The sequence below is a fragment of the Metopolophium dirhodum genome, chromosome 2, assembly GCF_019925205.1.
Source record: "Metopolophium dirhodum isolate CAU chromosome 2, ASM1992520v1, whole genome shotgun sequence".
In the NCBI taxonomy this organism is placed as follows: Eukaryota; Metazoa; Arthropoda; class Insecta; order Hemiptera; family Aphididae; genus Metopolophium; species Metopolophium dirhodum.
The window spans coordinates 25,128,357-25,148,480 of record NC_083561.1 but is presented as its reverse complement, the minus strand read 5'-3'; the positions used below and the strand labels follow the sequence as shown (position 1 = coordinate 25,148,480).

Here is a 20,124-nt window from a genome sequence, read left to right as displayed (position 1 = left end):
AGGGTATGTAATTTGCACCACCCTCAGGTAGTCCTAAATAGGAATTGTAATTTGCACCAAAATTAAAATTGATTATTTTTTCGATAGTATCTCGATAGTACCAACTTACAAGTTTCTATATCCTAATATAAATTTAGCTTAGTTTTTATTTATAAAATAGCTGAGCTTATACACATATTGTTGTAAGTTTATATCACTAATTATATGTAAAATTATTTTAATTGACCAACTTTTTTTTATATTCTTATAATAATACGATTTTATATAAACTTACAACAATATGTACAACGACTTGTAAGTTAGTACCATCTCTCCAAATAAATCATCTGATAGCTTGTTGGATTAGGTTAAATTTGTCATAGTTGCATATGAAAATAATCATTCAATAACGGGACCTGATGACATCAGTGGCGTAGTATAGCGTAAAAATGTTTTTGATTCCCGGATAGCGCTGATCACTTCGAAATATTGACAGGTCTTGAGACAAGTTATTGAAAAATTGTGGGACCAAAAATTTAAAATATGATAATTTATTATATTACAATTTATAATTAGGTATACCCATATTTCTGCCTCTGATGTTCCAGAGCGTCGACTTTGTTGAGCGTTACTGTCAGTGCTAACTAATGGATCAAAGTTGAAAAAAATCGTGAGATTCCTCATTTAATTATTTAGACAGTTCTGTTGATTCTGAATTTGTTGATTACATAATATTTATTGAGCCTACTGTATTAGCTAATCGGTTAGTAAAGGGTTGGTAATCGCATGGAATTACAGTAGGCATATGATAAAGGGTGACACACCACCAGAACGATAAAATATTATAATAATATAATACTATCTTATTAACATAATATTGATATTAAAAACTACAAAGTAGCTTATCGAAAATGCAGTGGTACAGGACGCACACTCGTATTTTAGCGTGGGCAATCAAGTATGAGTGTATATGAATAAATAAAACTAATCACACTTTTCTTGCAAGGTGGTTAGAGACTTAAAAATATAGATAACAATTTTTCGTCTGACTGATAGATAAACAAAACAATAAAGTTTATAATGTATTATATGTTTAATGTTCATTGATAATTTTAAATGTTGGTATTTTATTCGTCTAACTCTATAATAAGATGTCGAATCGATTGCGACTATAATACATCGGTTTATTCAATATGCAATTTAAATTAAAAAAAACTATTATTTTGTATTGTGAATTTACACGACTTAGCTACGTATGTACCTATTTATTAAAAATAGAGAAATTGGAACTTCAACTAGTATAGTGCGCTGTTAGAATATGAAAAAAAAAGATATGTCTTAATCATAATATTAAAATGTTTATGTAGTTTAATTAACGATTATTTTTAATTGTACGTATTATTTATAATTTCCGTTCCAGTGCAATACGCACGTGTAAAATATTATAGTACACTAAGGAATTAAGGATTAAGGAAGACTGTATGTCTGTACCTATAGTGTATAAGGTATTCTGTTTTCTTAAAAACACATGTTAAAAAAACGTTGTTCAAATACGTGTACACTGTACCTACATGTTCGTAACATAATATTATAATTATATATTATAATTCAAGTTGGTGTAATATGTATTATATGCATTTCGACAGTCCTGCACCACAACGTAGTAGGCGTTCCAAATGTACGCTGCACATGGGAACTCATATTATATTGGATTTATCTCAAAAGGAAAAAAAAATGTTTAAAAAATCTCTCTCGAGGGCGTGTTTATATCGATTGTATGCCTATAGGTGTACGCACATAATAATATATGTGCCATGTACCAACGTATATAAAATATTGTATTACAGTGGAGGGATATAGTACAGAAACGCCGCGTGTAATGGGAAAACGAAAAGAATACGATATACATATATTATATACCTATATAGCAGGTACCTACCTATATACCGTGGTTCTGATATATTATACGAAACCGGTCACGTCTATCGAGAGACCGCAAAGTGGAAACGAGCAGAACGAATGAAGAAAAAAACGTATAAAATAAAAACCAAAAAATAAAACATGGCGGTGCGTACACGGAATCTTAACAACCTGTCAACTTGTCAACTGGTCGAAACAAAGAACACAAGTTTCCCCTTATTCGTGCGTTATTTTTTCGTCTTTTTTACGACCGAATATGCACCACCATGCACGCGGTATGTGTTTTTATATAATAATATATTATTATTATTATTATTATTATTATTATTATTATTATTATCGAACGGGTAACCGTAAATTATAATACACGCACGCGAATATACTTTTCGTGAGCATGCTGACGGGCACGAGTCGAATCTCATTTGCATATAATATAATATAATACCTATAACCCATACCTAAACCCGTTTAATATATTAATATGAATATATCGGTCGAATTCACTGTAAGTATTTACTACCATATATATGATAATAAATTATATTTTATAATAACGTAGGAGGCACCTGCGCAGCAATCGCTGAATAGTTCGAAAATCACTTATAGTCCTAACGATGTATTCCTCTTCGGTTGCGTACGGTTTATATTGTTATAATATTTATATATTTATTATTAGATCCTACTCATTATAGGTCAAACACGCTCGCCCGACGGGATTAAGTACTATATTAAATTATTTGACAAAATGTCACGTGTACATGAAATATATATTTGACGTCGTAAAACCCATTTAAACTTATGCTCGCGCCGGTGACAAATATATTTTACGTCATATACCTAGGTATCCGAGACTTGTTCATAAATTGCGGACACCTCACGAGGAATTTTTAATCGGGAAAATCGATTTCACGCATTATGTTATAAAATAATAAATACTATACGTCTATACAATATTATATAGGTATGATAGAAATACGACTGCATTTGGTCATCTGCAGTTTATCACATAAATGATAAGTTATTTTGTTTTGTTTTAGTTTTTGTTACGCACACCTTGCAAATAGAATTTCAAAAATTATAAGTAGGTACAGTGTTTTTGAAATATTTTAGGGACATTGTATAAAAAATTATCGTACAGTTTTTAAAATCTTTCTGCAATTCTTTTGGAATATTATAATTTCCATAAAATATCTGCTCTTATTTACGTTTACTTGTACAATACAAAGGCACTCACACGACTAGGAATAGTCTTTTATACATTTGAAATTAGAATGTTTACATTACAAACTATACACATTTTCCTGCATTTCGTATTAATTGTTTAAACTGCATTTCCAATTCCATATAATATGGTAAAAAACAAACTAGCCATCGAAATTAATTATTGTATAATATGTTTATTAGAAATTGTGTATATAATTTATAAAATGATCGTTCTACATAGTACATAATATATTATATTGTTTTATTATAGTATTATTTAAGATGCGTAAGTATGAGTATTGTATTTTATGAGTTATAACTTATAACTTTAATTTAACGACTTCGATTCTTTTATTACTTCATTGACGTATAAATCACGTTTTATTTATTATTTCAAATTCTGTAAGGTTTACAATGGCATAATATACTATATATACATACATAAGTCTTACAAATGGATTGTTTTTCGTTCACACGCATTTCTATTAATACTTAGAAAATAATAATATAATATACTTAATTCAAAAACTACTCTCCGTTTACTCATTTATTTGAAATGTATAGTTGATACGTACAATAATAAATTTTCCATGCAATTTTTGTTTATTTGGTGGAAATACGTAAAGCCACATTTACATGATATTATTATATAACTGAGTTTGAATATTATGTTGTAATGTATATTATTAACTATATATAAAGGGTAAAGACCAGCCATATACGATCGCTACCAATATTATACTACTCCGAGAAGTATCTTTTAAGGTTTTGATTCTATGTTGGGCTATGTTAGCCCATGGTTAAGGATAATGTGCACGAATAAATTATGTTGAAATGTTTGAAAAAATTTTTAATAAGGATACATCTTTTTGACGAAAAATTGTTCTTAAAAAAAAATAGACATTATTTTATTATAAGTGTATGTCTATAAGTATTCAAATTTGTTTGATTATTGAGTGTAAAAATAAAATAGAATTGTTGAATTTTAATGTTAGGTAGGTATAGTTAGTTATAGAACTAACATTAAATTTCAACAATTGCAGTATTTTATGTTGACACGCAATAATCAAATAAATTTGAATAAAACAAACATATCTAATAATTAAAATGAGCTATATAAAATTTAACTGTTCATATTATGTTAAAATAGCTAATACCTAGTTGTTTTTCAATAATTAATTGAAATAATACAAAAATTAGTTGTATAAAAAACACTATATAACTTGATTAAACTATCTTTAATATGGGTATTACATTTTATAGGTTCTAAAATTGAATGTAATAACTGCATAAAATGTATGCAGCAGGAAATACCAAATGTTTTTGTAGCTATATGTAAGCAAAATGCTAAAATATAAAAAAATGTGGAATCCAACCAATTTTTTAATTCTATAACATATTTGTAATTATTTTATTAAAAAAAAAAACAAGATTTATAATTTTGCCACACAATTAACTTACTATTTTCTCCGTAGATTTAGTTAAATTACTAGGCATCGGAAATTCGTTCAAATTATTTTATAATATACTGCGTAGTACTGTACCTACGTTTAGTTATATTATCTTATATCGTTTTCGTATACGTGTTTGATAACAGAGTACTAATATAGCATATATATAACATATAATATTTTCTTCTGCATCAAACGACTGCACTTCTAATTGTTATAATTTATTATTGTGGTTTCATCCGAGATATATGATGTCAGTCATAATATTTTTTAAACAACTCCAATTTCCAAAATATTTTGGTTTTTCTGGTAAATATATTACTAGCTGTATATTTTGTTTAGTTATATAAATAGTAGGAATAGCGTAAAGGTACCGAAGATCCGTTATATACCTAGGTACTCAAACATATTGGGATGGGCATAATATTTGAAAAAATATCTATTATAGATGTAAGGCACGCTATAGATGTACATTAATGTTTACCTCTAGATTCAAGATACCTGCAGATACAAGATACTTCTTTTTTTTGTATTTTAGTTACAAGATAAATTTTTTAAATATTTTAATTGCCAAAATATATAATACCTAGGTACATCAATATTATTTATTGAACTTTGTATAGTTTTTATTTGTATTTAAGTACATTGACAAACAAATTACTAATAATACTGGCATACTGCTACAACTATTAGAAAAACGACTGATGAGTGCGACAACAATATATCTTTGTCTGAAATCCTGGTTATGAAAACAATAAATTATAGCTACCATATTTTAATATATATTTGAACGGACTACACATACACGATTATATTATCTGCGATCAATAATATTATATATTTATTTTGCTATATTATAAATTCAAAAACAATTTGTTCTATCCATTGCTAAGTGCTGCAAATATTTTAAAACTTGTTATGTGGGAATAACAAGAGAAAAATATAATAACTTGTTTGATTCAATTATTTTTTTTTTTTTATTGAATTCTGAAAAAAATTTTGCTTAGTTCTGTATCTATTTATTACCCCAAACTATTAATTACAAGTATTTAATATAATGCATTAATGCCCATCCCGGCTTAAATATACATGTAGAGTATAATATGATTCTAATAATATGTATATGCGTATTTATTTCAGTCGACATACATCTTATACCAATTAAATTATATTCCTATACCAGCAATAGTATGTTAGTAGTACTACTAGGTACTAAGGTAGTACCTACCTACGTTCGCATTATGTAACATGCCATTAAAATTGTACGCATAATAACTTTACATGCATATTCATATATTCCCTCTCAATAGTATATACCTATTGTACAAAATAAGTATTAGTAATATTAATTTTTAAACAGCGATAAATAAGCGCGTTTGCGGTGCACATAATCTATACTACTATATAAAATGATGTCGGTTTTTCTGTTACATAACATCATATAAAATTGATACATTTTTCAGCATAAATTATAACTGTGGTCAGGACATTTTTCAAAGCCAATTAAAATCTGCACATCGAAACACGATATTGTTGATCTATGAAATAATTAACCATGAGTACACGTTTACCATTGATATCCTGTTTGTCTGCTTATACCTATACGTAGTATTACGAATGTTTTGCGCAGTGCACAATAACTACACTGATGAATGTGTATATACCTACATTAAATTATTATATGGGGATGGAGAGGCCGAGTGGACTAAGGTGTCGGTTGCGACGCGCACCGTCGCCGGTTCGAATCTCGGTCACAAGCGGCACTTCTCTCCGGGCTGACATCTGTCCCCCGACCGAGCATGGAAAAAACCTACGAGTGCCGAATTTGAAATTCTGCCAAACTAAAACACACGTGTTTACAAAAACCTACAGTACCCTCCCCCACAGTTAAAAACCGCCCAATGGCCCAAGTTGCCGCGGGTTAGTTAATAAAAAAAAAAAAAATAAAAAAAAAAATATTATAACGTGTAAGTTTACAACCATCGCGACCGTCTATAATGTAGGTATCTACCTAGTATGTACAGAGTGCGCATAAAATAATATTACCTATACAACATCATATACGCGTGTGTAACGCACTTCCGCCACACATCTGAAATTCGCAACCCACGACACGCGTTTATTGTTGTACCTATACTAAAGTATGAATGCAGTTCGATGGGTACAACGATTTAATCACGCGTGATATTATGGGTCAGCGTTTCCTAAACTGTGGTCCGCGTGAATACCGTAGAGCAGGGGTCGGCAATAAGCGGCCGGTGGGCCAAACCTAACCTAACCGTAGAGGGGAAATAACCAGACCACTAAAAATATTTTATTTTAATTCTGGTTTTCCGCACATAGGTAATAGATATATTTTGATCTATTTTGATGTTTTATTTGGATGTTTATTGGCTCCATATACATATTATGTGAAACTTCGTCATCCAAAATTACGTTTTTAAAGAATAAATTATAAATATATCGTTCAAGATCAACTGATAACCACCTTAAAAGCATTCTGCGCATTAGTTGTTTTCAAGGAGAAGGTACAACATTTGAAAAAAAAAACTGGCTAATATTATGTTATATTAATAATAATTTGCTTTAAATAGCTTGAACTATATTTTAACACAAAAATAAACACATTATATTAACTAATATTATGTTTTATCTGGCCCTCGAAAATCTTTTTTTCAAATTATCTGGACCGCCATAGAATTTAATTGCCGACCCTTCCGTAGAGGGTCCGTGAATTATTATTATTTATGATTGTTAGGTTAGGTTATTTTTATAACAGGCTCTGCAATCATTTTTACTATACTCTAAAGTCTGGAGGTGGAGGAAAATTTTGTGAAACGATGTTATAGGCAGTGTTGAGTCTTATCTAGATGAAAATTTCATCTTATCTACTGGTCTACTGGTCATATTTTTATTTATTTTCATCTGAATTTCAGTCATCTATATTAATTTAAAAATATGTTAAAAATAATTTTTTATGTATAGAAATTTATTTAATATTACAGTTTAGTATAAATTTTTACATTTTGTGTTCGAAAACCATAATAATGTAATTTAATATAAAGTATATATTACTTTTAAATAGTATGAAAAAATTCCAAGTAGTCATAAAATATAAAATATAGGTAATCTTGATAGTCAGTATTCCATAATTTATTGTTGGATGTTGCGTTAATTTAATGGAGGTACATGGTAATTTCTGATCAGCTGTGACAGCAGAAAAACACGACAATTTAATTATAATAATAGTATTATTGTAGTAAACATTTTGTAAAAATGTTATTATAGCGTATAGCTATGTATTACTTTTTTAGACGTATTAATCTATATACATAATATATATATTGAACGGTTTGAGGTCGGCGTATGAATCGGTAGATTTGTACCTATTGGTGTAAAAACGGCAGCGTGTGGTCATAAAGTATACCTTATAGACTATAGTATACCCACCATTCATATTATATTATAATTTTTCGATCAATTGAGAAATAATGTAAATAAATAAATAGATATATATAGCCGGTGTTGTAAACATATCGCATGTTGTTTAAAATAAATCAGTTTGAAAGTAAACGAGAACAATTATTATTACTGTATGCAGATAAAAAATCATCGGGGATAAAACTAGGTAACACTATACAAAACATAGACTTTAAGCTACATCTTATATATTCATGTTATAATATATAAACTCCCTGCATGACGCGTATACATTTTTCTTTCATGAAATTGTTTTAATTAATATATTACTAATACCACTAATACTGTGCTGGCTACAAATATTATTCGTATTATAAATTTTAATAAGAAGCTGGTGAATATAGTGTTTATTATTGACGACAATTGTGTCTATATAGTATGTAAATGTCAAATCGAATAGAATTATTATATTTATATAATTGTATCCAATAAGTCTTTAACTTTTTGAAGTTTCGTTTATATATAACTAGTTATCCCGGTGTTTAAGTAAAGTAAAGTAAAGTAATTTTATCAATTAATTTAACCATTTGTCCTGGACTTGAAATAACTGCCAACACTTAGCAGTTAGCGTGCTAAGTTTCAAGCATGAAGTGATATTCTGTCAACCAATAAAGAAATGGCTGCAGGTCGTAGGTATTCTAAAGTTATAGTATTTGTAGTTGGATTATATTTTACTTGTGTTGATGTTACTTAACGTAGTTAATATTTTATATTTTGAAAATTTTATCGTGTATACTTACTAGTTTTTTGATTCGGCGAATAAAATTATTTTACGACAATGATTGAAAATGAAATCAAAAAGGAGGTTTAATGTTGTAATTTATCATTTTTTGTTCATTGGTTTTTACTTACAACGTCTGCAATTTTAATAGCCCACGAACAATTTCCAAAATATTAAAGTGGACCTTCAAAAATATTAGTTGGTGACCCCCCTAGATATTATATTATATTATCTAATAGCTACTTAAGACTAAAAACTTCTGGCGCGATTGACATTTATTTGATTTCATAGGTACCTACTATATAAGTTCGGAAAAATAGATGTATTATTATAAATAAAAATAACATCATTAAATAATTTTACGCAAAACACATTATAATATTACTTCTACTTTATAGAAAATTAATAAAAAAAATAGCTCAGTATTTTTTTTATTAAACATTTCAACGTTGCGTTCACAATAAAATTAGAAATAACATATTATATTTACGTATTATATTAACATACTACGGTCAGGTTACCCAATATATTTATTTAAACAACTTACAGTGTGCATATCATAAGGAACGTGTTACACAAGTATATTATATTCTATGGCGTAGGGAACAAGTGTGTGATAAGGGAAATTTTTTTGAAAAATTAGTTAAGTGCTTCTTCAATTTAATTATAAAATGCTGGACATTATGCACAAACGGCCTATGACGATAAAAAACCGATGCTTGACCTCAGAAGACGTTAGTCGACAACCACGTCACACCAGTGTCACTCAACTTTTCCTAAACGAAAGAACAACGCTTGTTATATACCGTAGAATTAATTTATTATTTAATTACTCTCGAAGGCCGACAATTTTTTTTCAATTTCGTTAAGTTGCGTTAATAATAGTATATTATATATTATGTAGTTCCTTTTTTTTCGTTTTTCTCTTCTTCCTCTACTGAACCTTCTTCTAAATTAACCATCGCGTCGTCTTCTGTCTATATATTAAACATACAATATATTATATTGTATAACTACGTTAGTAGGTGGAATTAAGTAAAAACGACAAACTTGGTATAACTTTGATACTTTAGAGTTAAATCATCACTTACGTACAACCAGCACGTGAACGGCGATCTATCGCAGGTAGATTGCCTACCTGATAATGTACTACTACGAATCAGAATTTTTATTCCGGCCAACAACAAAGTTAAGATAAATTTTGAACACCATACACCGAATATTAAATAACTAATTGAACAAGGTTTGAGTCATATAGAGTTGGTACATTTAACGGGCAACGAAGTGCACGGGATCAGCTAGTATGTAGGTATACATGTTAAAGTCGTATAATACAATTAGGTATACTGAAGTCTGAACTACTCTGAACAAATTAAAATTATTCCAAATAATTGTTACCCAACAGATTTATAATTTATTTATTTATCACTAAAGGCTGGGCATAATATTAATAACGGCCGTTGATTTTGATTTCACCTGACCAATATTTTTGAAGTTCGGTTCCACTGCCTAATATTACCCATGAAAACCAAGGTGTGTTTCGTCTTTTGTATACTAACCGCAGACGACAACTACTGCAGATATAAATATTACATTATATATTATATATTATAAATTATAATATAATATATTAGGCACCATTATCAATGTCAATTTTATTACTATTATATAAACATATGCAGTATACATAATAATATAAATATCTATACCTAGCTATACTTCAGAGTTTATATTTTAGGATCAGATTATCAAAACACAATACAACGCGTCAACGTTTATTATAATATATAATAATATTATAATATATATTTTAATATTACTAGATAATATTTTAAGATATTTCATTTTAAAAAATTGAACTAATATCTACTTAAGTGTTCTTAATTTGTTAAATGTTAATACAAATTAAAACTAAACTTAACAAACATTATGTTGTTTAAAAACAATTAGGTAGGTAGATTTAATATTGTTTTATTTTACCATGAGAAGTATTATCTAAGTACATAGGTATCTAAATATATTTATTGAATTTAAGTAAAAGCATTATCAAAATGATGCAAGTAAAATGTGTACCACAGACCACAGTTTTTAATTTTTAAAAGGAAAAGATTAATTGTTTAGAAAAATATTGATAAATCGTTATACCCATCATTCCACTATTTCAGTGGCGTAGGTAGGGTGGCAGAAGGACCCTGTGGCAGGGAGGATTATGACAGCATCATTTCATACCCCCCCCCCTATACTTGTTTTTCTCGAATAATGATGGTATTCCCTCTCATAAAAATATAATCACTTGTTTTTTCTTGATGGTCACGCGCGTTTATATAGATGTGTGTATAATATGCAAAACAACAATAAAGATGTGTATATTATATAATAAATGTCTAGTATTTCGTAAAGTTTCGTGAAGTAAGATATCATAAAAATAATAATAATATCATACGCTCCCATAATAATTATTATTATAATCACTTATAATCGTGGTATGTATAGGAACTATAATATTATTTACTGCAGATTTAGAACTATATTCTTGAACAGTGATAGCCCGAAGCTACGTGGTGACGGTGACGGTGTTATATTATAATAAAATATGTACGATTATTGTGATATTTGAGATTGTTAACCACGTTAGGGAAATATTTTCGTTGTGCATGTGACCTTGAATACGTGAACAGTCGTAAAACCGAAAGGGTAAACAGTTGTCTCATTGTGTTTTCAAAATTTCGTAATCGGCGCGTCTAGGTACCTATATAATATACATAATATAATATCATTTTATACATAATAACAATATGCATCCACTGGACATAGTATAATATTCTGATCCTTATACCTACTGCAGCCGCCGGAGGACGACCCTGATATAACGATATAACTAGAGCAAAAAAAAAAATGGGGAAAAAAAATCTTGTAAGTATAATATGGTGCCAGTGTTGTGTGTTTACACTCGGCCCGGTTCAATAAAACGTCGAATAAAAACCCACCCTCTGTAGACTTCAAAAGAAACACGGCACTGTGACCTAGACGGATATACACACATGTAATATATATTTAGGCATCCGGTGTTTATATACATATAATATAATGCATTACACTCGTCAAGATTGTAAATAAAACAGACAATCACTGCTATTATATTATTATATGCATGCGATATGCTCAAAGAATTTATATCGCTCCATTACGAGGTGTAATATTTATCTGGTGACAACACTTAATGTTTTTTGAAAACGTTAGGCTTCGCTTTTGCACGTTTGGGCAACTTTTTCTTTTTTACCCGATCAATCACATCACCAAATAATATGTGTATGCATTAAATATTATAATTTAAATATTTATATATAAACGTATTAATTAAGTTGGTAAACAACTAACATATCTACTCTATTTGTAAAAAAATCATAATATGCAAAGTGTTTATTATTTTACAAGATTCATATTTTATTTTTATATAGATAATCAAAAAGACAAAATATATTGATAATTGACTATAATATCATTATATACTAGTTCACCTACTTTGTGAATGCGCCGGATTATAAGCGACTTAATACCCGCCCATGATTCGCGCGTGTATAAGTTTATAGTGTGAAGCGTACAATAGTAGTACCTTTAACTGCTTTTAGGGCGTTTTATATAGGCAATTTCTTAACAATTTAAAAAAAATCAAAATGCCAATATGAAACAACAGAAATGACGGATCAGGCTCCCTCAGGTGGTTTTGGAACCATAGACTTACGGCTAAGTGGGGTGACGAGACAAACATGGCAAACGACGGCAGCCGCAATTGAGACCAGGCTCGCTCGGGCAAAGCGACAACCAAAACAACGGCACGCTTGAAATAAACAGTGTTATCAAACACAGGTGGCGCCGGTGCAGGATACGGTGGGCACCGTGTATGGGGGTTGTGCCGGAACAAATCCTGAAAATGTGCCGGGAGCTAGTGATACCAGCCGATGCTTGACCTCAGAACACGTTAGTAAACTACCACGTCACACCAGTGCCACTCTACTTTTCCCAAACGAAAGAATAACTGAAGTATAAATTATTTTTATGAACATTTTATTTTATTTATTATTACGCTCTATATAATTTAGTGTCGTGTTAAATGGGTCCATGTTTATAATGCACATTTCTATTTTGTCTTTTAAATAGACGTTCTTTCATCTGCAGGTGTTTAAGGGTCATCATCTGTCTTTTTTAAACATAAGATATATTTGGTTCAAATACGTTCATAATGTGAATATTATTATTGTACATAATACATTAGTGTATTAACTATAATATATTTTGTACGATAGTATGCTTTGCAGTTTTTGAAAGTTATATCTTATTACCGTTAAATTCTTTGAGTTCTTCTTTATATGGTCCTTTAATCTAAGTTGAAGTCCGGCGTACAGTTATATCATTGTATCCATTGTTAAATAAATAATTAATATTATCGTATACATAACTTTAGAGTTATTCTGACTAAAGAGGCCAGGTCATACACTAAGTGAATTATTATACATTTAAACGTCATGATATTTATTTTTTATTAGTGAGACAAAGCAAAAATCCGTACATATTGTAATGTTTATTTATGGTCGTCCACTATAGTGATGTGTAACCAAAAAACATCTATGATATCACATATTTTGTGCTTTAGCCAGATATTATAAAAGTCTGCTGGACGTTAGTGCTCGATAAAAAAAATAATATTTTCACTATTTATTTTACATGATGGTATTGTAAAAATATCTACCATCCATCTACCAACCTGACCTAACCATTATACGGTGTAACATGTAGTCGACCATCGTACCTAATCATAATATAAATATTATATAAAGACTTGTTAGTTTAAAGTATGTATATACCATTATACCAATATTATAAACACTATGTATACGTAATATATTCACGTAAATTGGGCAACTTTAATATACACCATTCTATACTTATCATGTTTCATTTAGAACATAGGTTTTGCCGTTCTGGCCACTCGGTATAAGTAGAACATATTGTTTCGTCGGAACTCGGGAGTACGCACTTGATCCGGATTATTGCACCTATAGGAACCTTACAATACAATTGTGAGTGTCTAGTTAATTTTTTTAAAAATTTCAAATCGGTTTTGTTACGTTGACACTACTCTTATGATTGGGAGTTATATGGTGTTTATTTTTTTTTAATGTAGACAAGTAAACATTTGAAAGATACATTTTAAGTATGTCTTACCTATCAGGTTATATATTATTACATCCCATTCGTAATTCATGTCAGAAAGAATATATATTTTATACTTTGATCAATAAAAAATTTTTGATTTTATATTAACAACACTACTTTGTTTTATATTTATTCAGAGCTCACTAACCTCGCCCCAAGTCGTCTTAAAATAAATTGTGAGCACAAAATATACTGCCAAAATTATATAAGATCAGACAAAACATTTAATACAATTTGTGATGAAGCCAAAATGGCTTGTACTAAAATTGATGAATCCATACCTGAAGTAAAAAAGCGTAAAGTATCAACCAAAGTAGATTGAAACATCATTCCCAAAATTTTTTTGAAAATACAAAAGAAGAAATGAATAACTATGTATAACAGTGTTATTGATAAAATGTTTTTAAGTAACAATAGTACAATAACTGAGTGGTTGAACTATTGAAATAATTATAATTTAATAATAAATGATATTCATATCTTGTTCATGTCAAACCACTTATAGATAAAAATATGAATTCTCCAGTAGGAGGGAGGTACCATACTGGATAGTAGATTTAAAAACTATTAAAAGACAACTAAATAATATAACTAAAACGTCTATTTAAAGTTTTTTTTATAATTATTAAAAAATTCAGTAAAATAACTAAAATGTTTTATTTGATTTTTAATATATTCAATATTTAACCTACAGTGCCCGGACAATGTTAACTTATTCTAACTTTACCCTCAAAAAACGGGCATTGTGCACAAATTTCCCACTTTGCCCATAACATAAATCTACACCTAACCGGATAACCCTTATAATTAAATATGTATTTTTAAACATACATTGTATATTTGTAAATGGGCACGTACTATAAATTATAATATTCGTACCACAAATTTCGAAATTGAACGACTCGGGCGTTGGAAAATAAATCTGTATTAGGAGTACACCGCTACACCAGATGGCACTAGGGGTACGGAATTTCAATGATTTAATATCCATTTTTCGTATATATTTTCAACTTGACAAGTTTCCACATCTACATTAAAATATTATAATATATTATTATGATTTATGGTTCGATATATTTTGTTCTTAATTCGTCCACAGTAGTTTTCAACCGATTCTTCGGTACCACCGCAAAATGACGGTCGCCATCGACGGTAATATTTCAATATATATATATGTAGGATTTACGTTTTTTTTTTCGTGTACGAAACTACAAAACGATTCTTTACGATATTATTGATATACCTTGGTTATCATTACGTAAATAGTTATTCGTTAATGTTTTTGTCGGCGCTGAAAACTAAAAAAGTATTATTTTTTTCCAACTATTTCTTATCGCCCTTCTCGTCGTATTAGAAATTGGAACGCTGTTTGAGTTGCCTATCGTGCGCCTGCCAAACAATACAAACTGTGATTAATCATAATAATATTGCAAATATTAAGTGATCGCACGATAAACTTGTACTGATCAAATCGTATGTTGTTTACAGATACATTCGGTACACTTTTGCCATTCGTCGTCTAGAGATCACGCGACGAGGGTGAATTCAAGCCGTCGACGAAACATAGAGGGCGGCATAGGTGAACGAGAGGGTCGATCGAGTACGATGTCATTCGAATTTTGGTGAGCCACATCATATTATTCTTTATTCATAGTATTGTTATCGGTTCTATAATTTTTGGGTGATTAGAAAGTTTTTTCTTTTTGTAATGCATGACAGTCATTATTGTACACGTAGCAGTTTTTCAACTGATTTTTAAAGTTCTTTATTCGTAGAATATAGGCATGTAAGTAGGTCGGAGAATTTATTCCTCATTGAAAATTCGAAACGTTCTTTTTCTCTGTATAGATGGCGCGATCCATACGATATACATATAATGTAATAATAATATGGTTCTTATTGTATGTTAATATACTAAATCCTCGGTATATAATATAATTTATAACAATAATTATATGATCCATTACATAAGTTTATTATAAACATAGCCAAATCAAAATATTATAAATCACGCTTTTCAAGTGAAAACTCCGAATTAATCTTATGAACACGCACTGGCCAAAAATACTAAAATTTCAATTTAATTATATGGGTAGGTAGTAACAGTGATATTTCATTCTGTGCGTGCTAAAAGTGTGTTTTGATTATAATTTATGTATAATTTATGTACTTGCCTATTGAATAGATAAAAAAAACAAAAAATCGTATAAGCTTAAGATTTATTATTTATATATTTACCGTTTAATATAATATACACTTTTTATTTATGGTCAAAGATTATAAAAACAAATTAGTTACAGCTTACAATTATACAACAGTGACTTTAACAACAGAATCAAAAAATGTAACTAAAATCGTAGTTAGTGTGTAGTTTATAGCGCAATATGGTTAATCATCACAAATGCATTTTTCTGTACCTATATACACATATACACCTATATATACCTATCTAATTATAGTGATTACACTTTTTATTCAAAACTAAGTATTAGACTTGAGCCGGTACCTTTATTATTGTTTTTGTATAGATACCTTAATATTATACGATTTGAATCCACAGATTTGTTGAAACGGTTTTGAATGTTTTCACAGTGAAAATACAAATCATAAAATCAATCGAAATAAATCGATACAAATCAGGCGCGATGATTTAAATGTATAATATTTATGATCGTGATCGACGAAAATCGAATAACGATTTTTTTCTCTATAATAATATAATAATATTTTATCACGCAGCATATTAATATTAGATCAAACGGATTTTCGCATCTGCGATCGCGTGTTAAAAACAAAATAATAAATGAATGTCCTTCATGATCGCATATACGTATATATAATATATTGACGGCGTATGTATGTGTATATAATATATAGGTACGTTATATTATTTATAGTTATAAATATTATAATATACCATGTGACTCTATATTATATATTAATATTATAGTGCTCGTGTGCAAAAAAGGTTTATATATTCGCAAAGCATGTACACACAGCCCCTCAATCATAATACAAATTGATAAAAATACCGAACTGTATATCTTCATGAGAATGTATTATATCACTGTACTACTCGCGTAGACAAATACAATATACGTATATATTATAATAATATATGCCACTATATACGTACGTCATAAAATCTCTTTTAGGTTTTTACGCGGTCTGAATCCAAAAGTCATAACACACACAACACACATACACACACCCACTCTCGTGCACACGAATTTTATACTTGGATGTATATAATATTATATGTATAACTGTATGATATACTATTGTTGTCTTCGTCTTTTACATACGCACATATATATATATATTATATATGATATTTATAAACGTACGTGTGCCATCGTCCTGGAAAAATTGTATTACACGCGCTTATAAACCACCACGGCCGGCGTCTGTGTTTACGATCATCCGTCGCGAGGGGGATGATATTTTGTATGCCTAAGTATTATGATATGATGCGTGTTTGCTTTTTTTCTAAATATATCTCTCTCTCGTTTCAGCAGCAGCGTACTCCCCCGTGTGTATATATTATATTATAAAGTAGACGGGGGGATGATGCGTTTCGAGACGCGTGCGATATATTTTATCATCGTGATTTATATATCTATATGAGCACGCGAATTGGGGGGTGAGGCATGACGTAAAACCCTGCAACCCTATAATATATTTGTTTTCCGTACACAAATGTCCCGGAAAATACAGAGGACACTCTGCAAAAATGTTTTCGTATACTTATAGGAAAATATATATAGATTCTCGTATATTATATTATATTATATTACGACTGAGTGCGACTAACTACACCTATATTATATTATAATATATACTGCGCGTTATTTGAAAACTTTTAAAATTGACATGCACATACAAGTTACAATAGGATACAAGTTTCCATTTTTTTGTAACCCCTGTATTAGACTATACGTTTAGGTATATACGTGGATACACGTGTCGAGTGTATTCGAGTGAGACGAGGCTCACGCACACACGAGTTCATTCATATATATATATATAACTCCCAAACTACAGCGAAAAGCTTTCAGACGTCAAGAATAAAGTCTCTCGCCGAGAATAAATATATGTGTGGAGCGGGCGCACTCGTGAGACGACTTTGGCCGTAAAATCGCGGCGACCGTCACCTTTTCACAAAAATACGTGACTCGAATCTCGTGTCGGACACGTTTTTATGCCCTTATATTATATTATATATATTTTATATCGCCGGACGCCGTCAGCGCCTTCCACGACTTATTTCACCGCCGACGATGTATGCCCGACTTTAAAACGTAGGTTGGTTGATATTATATAAACGCCTAAACTTTGTATGATATACAGTGACCGCGATCAAGATAAAATTCCGTCCGTATTTTCGTACCTAATAGGCGTATATAGTCGTTTTTCAACTCGAAATATTGTTATTTTATTCTAATACGCTATACATAAACTTTAATATCAATCGATACCAGTTTTTTTTACCGAATTAACATTCGATAATACATTTTCTAATGTAATTTTTCTTTTGCTTATATAAAATATACCTATAATACATAATATATTAATGAACCATTCATACATTATTGCCATTTTATTTTGTGCCATTCATATATATAAGTAAGTTTATATTTATTATGTATTATACTATTCTGCGTATAATAAATAGATAGACCAAGTGCCGCTTTGGCAGCACTTCCGTCGTATATTTATTTGTCCTGCCCTCGCCCACCTATAAACGAGTGGAAAAAATTCGAATAAAATTCATTCAAACGTCGTTGATTGTATACGCTGCAGTTGGACACCGTCCATTCAAAGTACCACCAGACACCATTTAATGCTTTCCATATATTATCTCTATTATATATGCACGCGTTTGTGCTTCAGTTTAATTTACATCGCTTGGAACCGAATCAAACGGCTTGTCGTAATTTAAGGTCGTCAGCGAGTATTTTTGTCATTAAACGCGTTTACCCCGATGGAATTCACGACATTATATTATATAGTGGCTTAACAATAAAATATGTTCTGCATGTATCTACAGAAACGCCTGTTATCTGCAATCAATCTTCTAATTTTTCAACAGTCGGTATAATGAAGTTTCTGCCAAATTCATTTCCACGTTTAGATTGTCTTTGGTGCGCCTAATATATACAGATCAAGACTAACGAGAAATGGCCAATATAATGGATACCTTTAAGCCTTTAACCATGTAGTTAAGTTATAAAGTTAATTAGTTAGTTAGTTAGAATATCAAATAATTATTTATTTAAAACAATTTTTAAAAATGTACCATTTAACTAGTTAATTACCCACCTTTGCATTAAACTATAATATGTAAACGACCGGTTATTTTCCCAATAATTAAACACACATAAAAAAATAATAACCTATGCGAATTACACAATTTTAGTATATAGATAAATGATAAGACATAAATGTGGTAACTCTCATATTTAATATGGGAGTAGTTCAGTAGTGTATTTGAATTAACTACTGTTAAGTTGTAATATTATAGTAGGTGCCTATTATAGGTAATTATGTATATAGCAATGATTTATTTATTTTTTTATTTAATGTTTATATGTACGATTATATTGCTTATGTGCGTTTATGAGTTATAAAGAGTTTTTACAGACCAATTCATTGGTAGTGGTTCATACGTCAACACGTAAACTGAAGTGATTATATTATAACATTTTATATTATGATATATTTTAAACTCGACGAATCGAAAATATTGACGCATCATTCGGTATATACCATCATGTGTATAAACTATTATAAACGTGGCGTTGTTCAATGATTGTGAGTATAGTTGTTATTTGATGACCTTAACATATTTTACCTGTACAGTTATATTATTAATATGTGCGTAAATCATGGATTTAATTAACACATAATGTTTTTTTATATTAAACTATTGTTTCAAAGTGAATTATGAGTAAAAAGTTGAAAGTTGTTTCAGAGCTAATATTATGAAATATGATGTACTATATAAACTACAGGTTTAGGTACCTGCGTAATGCACATGCCCGTTTCTACATAATATATATATACCTATAGTATTAGAGTTTTTTCTATTTAATTGGTATTTTTATTTTCCTTCACATAAATAAACATTGCTAAAGAAATCAATTAACATACATA

The 20,124-nt window shown here is 29.6% G+C and overlaps 1 protein-coding gene across 2 annotated transcripts in view; it reads left to right on the top strand.

Moving 5' to 3' along the window:
• Positions 1-20,124, top strand: part of LOC132938656 (homeotic protein ultrabithorax-like) — a 125,775-nt gene that overhangs the window by 46,258 nt on the left and 59,393 nt on the right. For both annotated transcript variants that reach the window (XM_061005613.1, XM_061005611.1), the window contains one exon: positions 15,457-15,590. The gene's annotated coding sequence lies outside the window, so the exon portion shown is untranslated. The remainder of the gene's footprint in view (positions 1-15,456; positions 15,591-20,124) is intronic.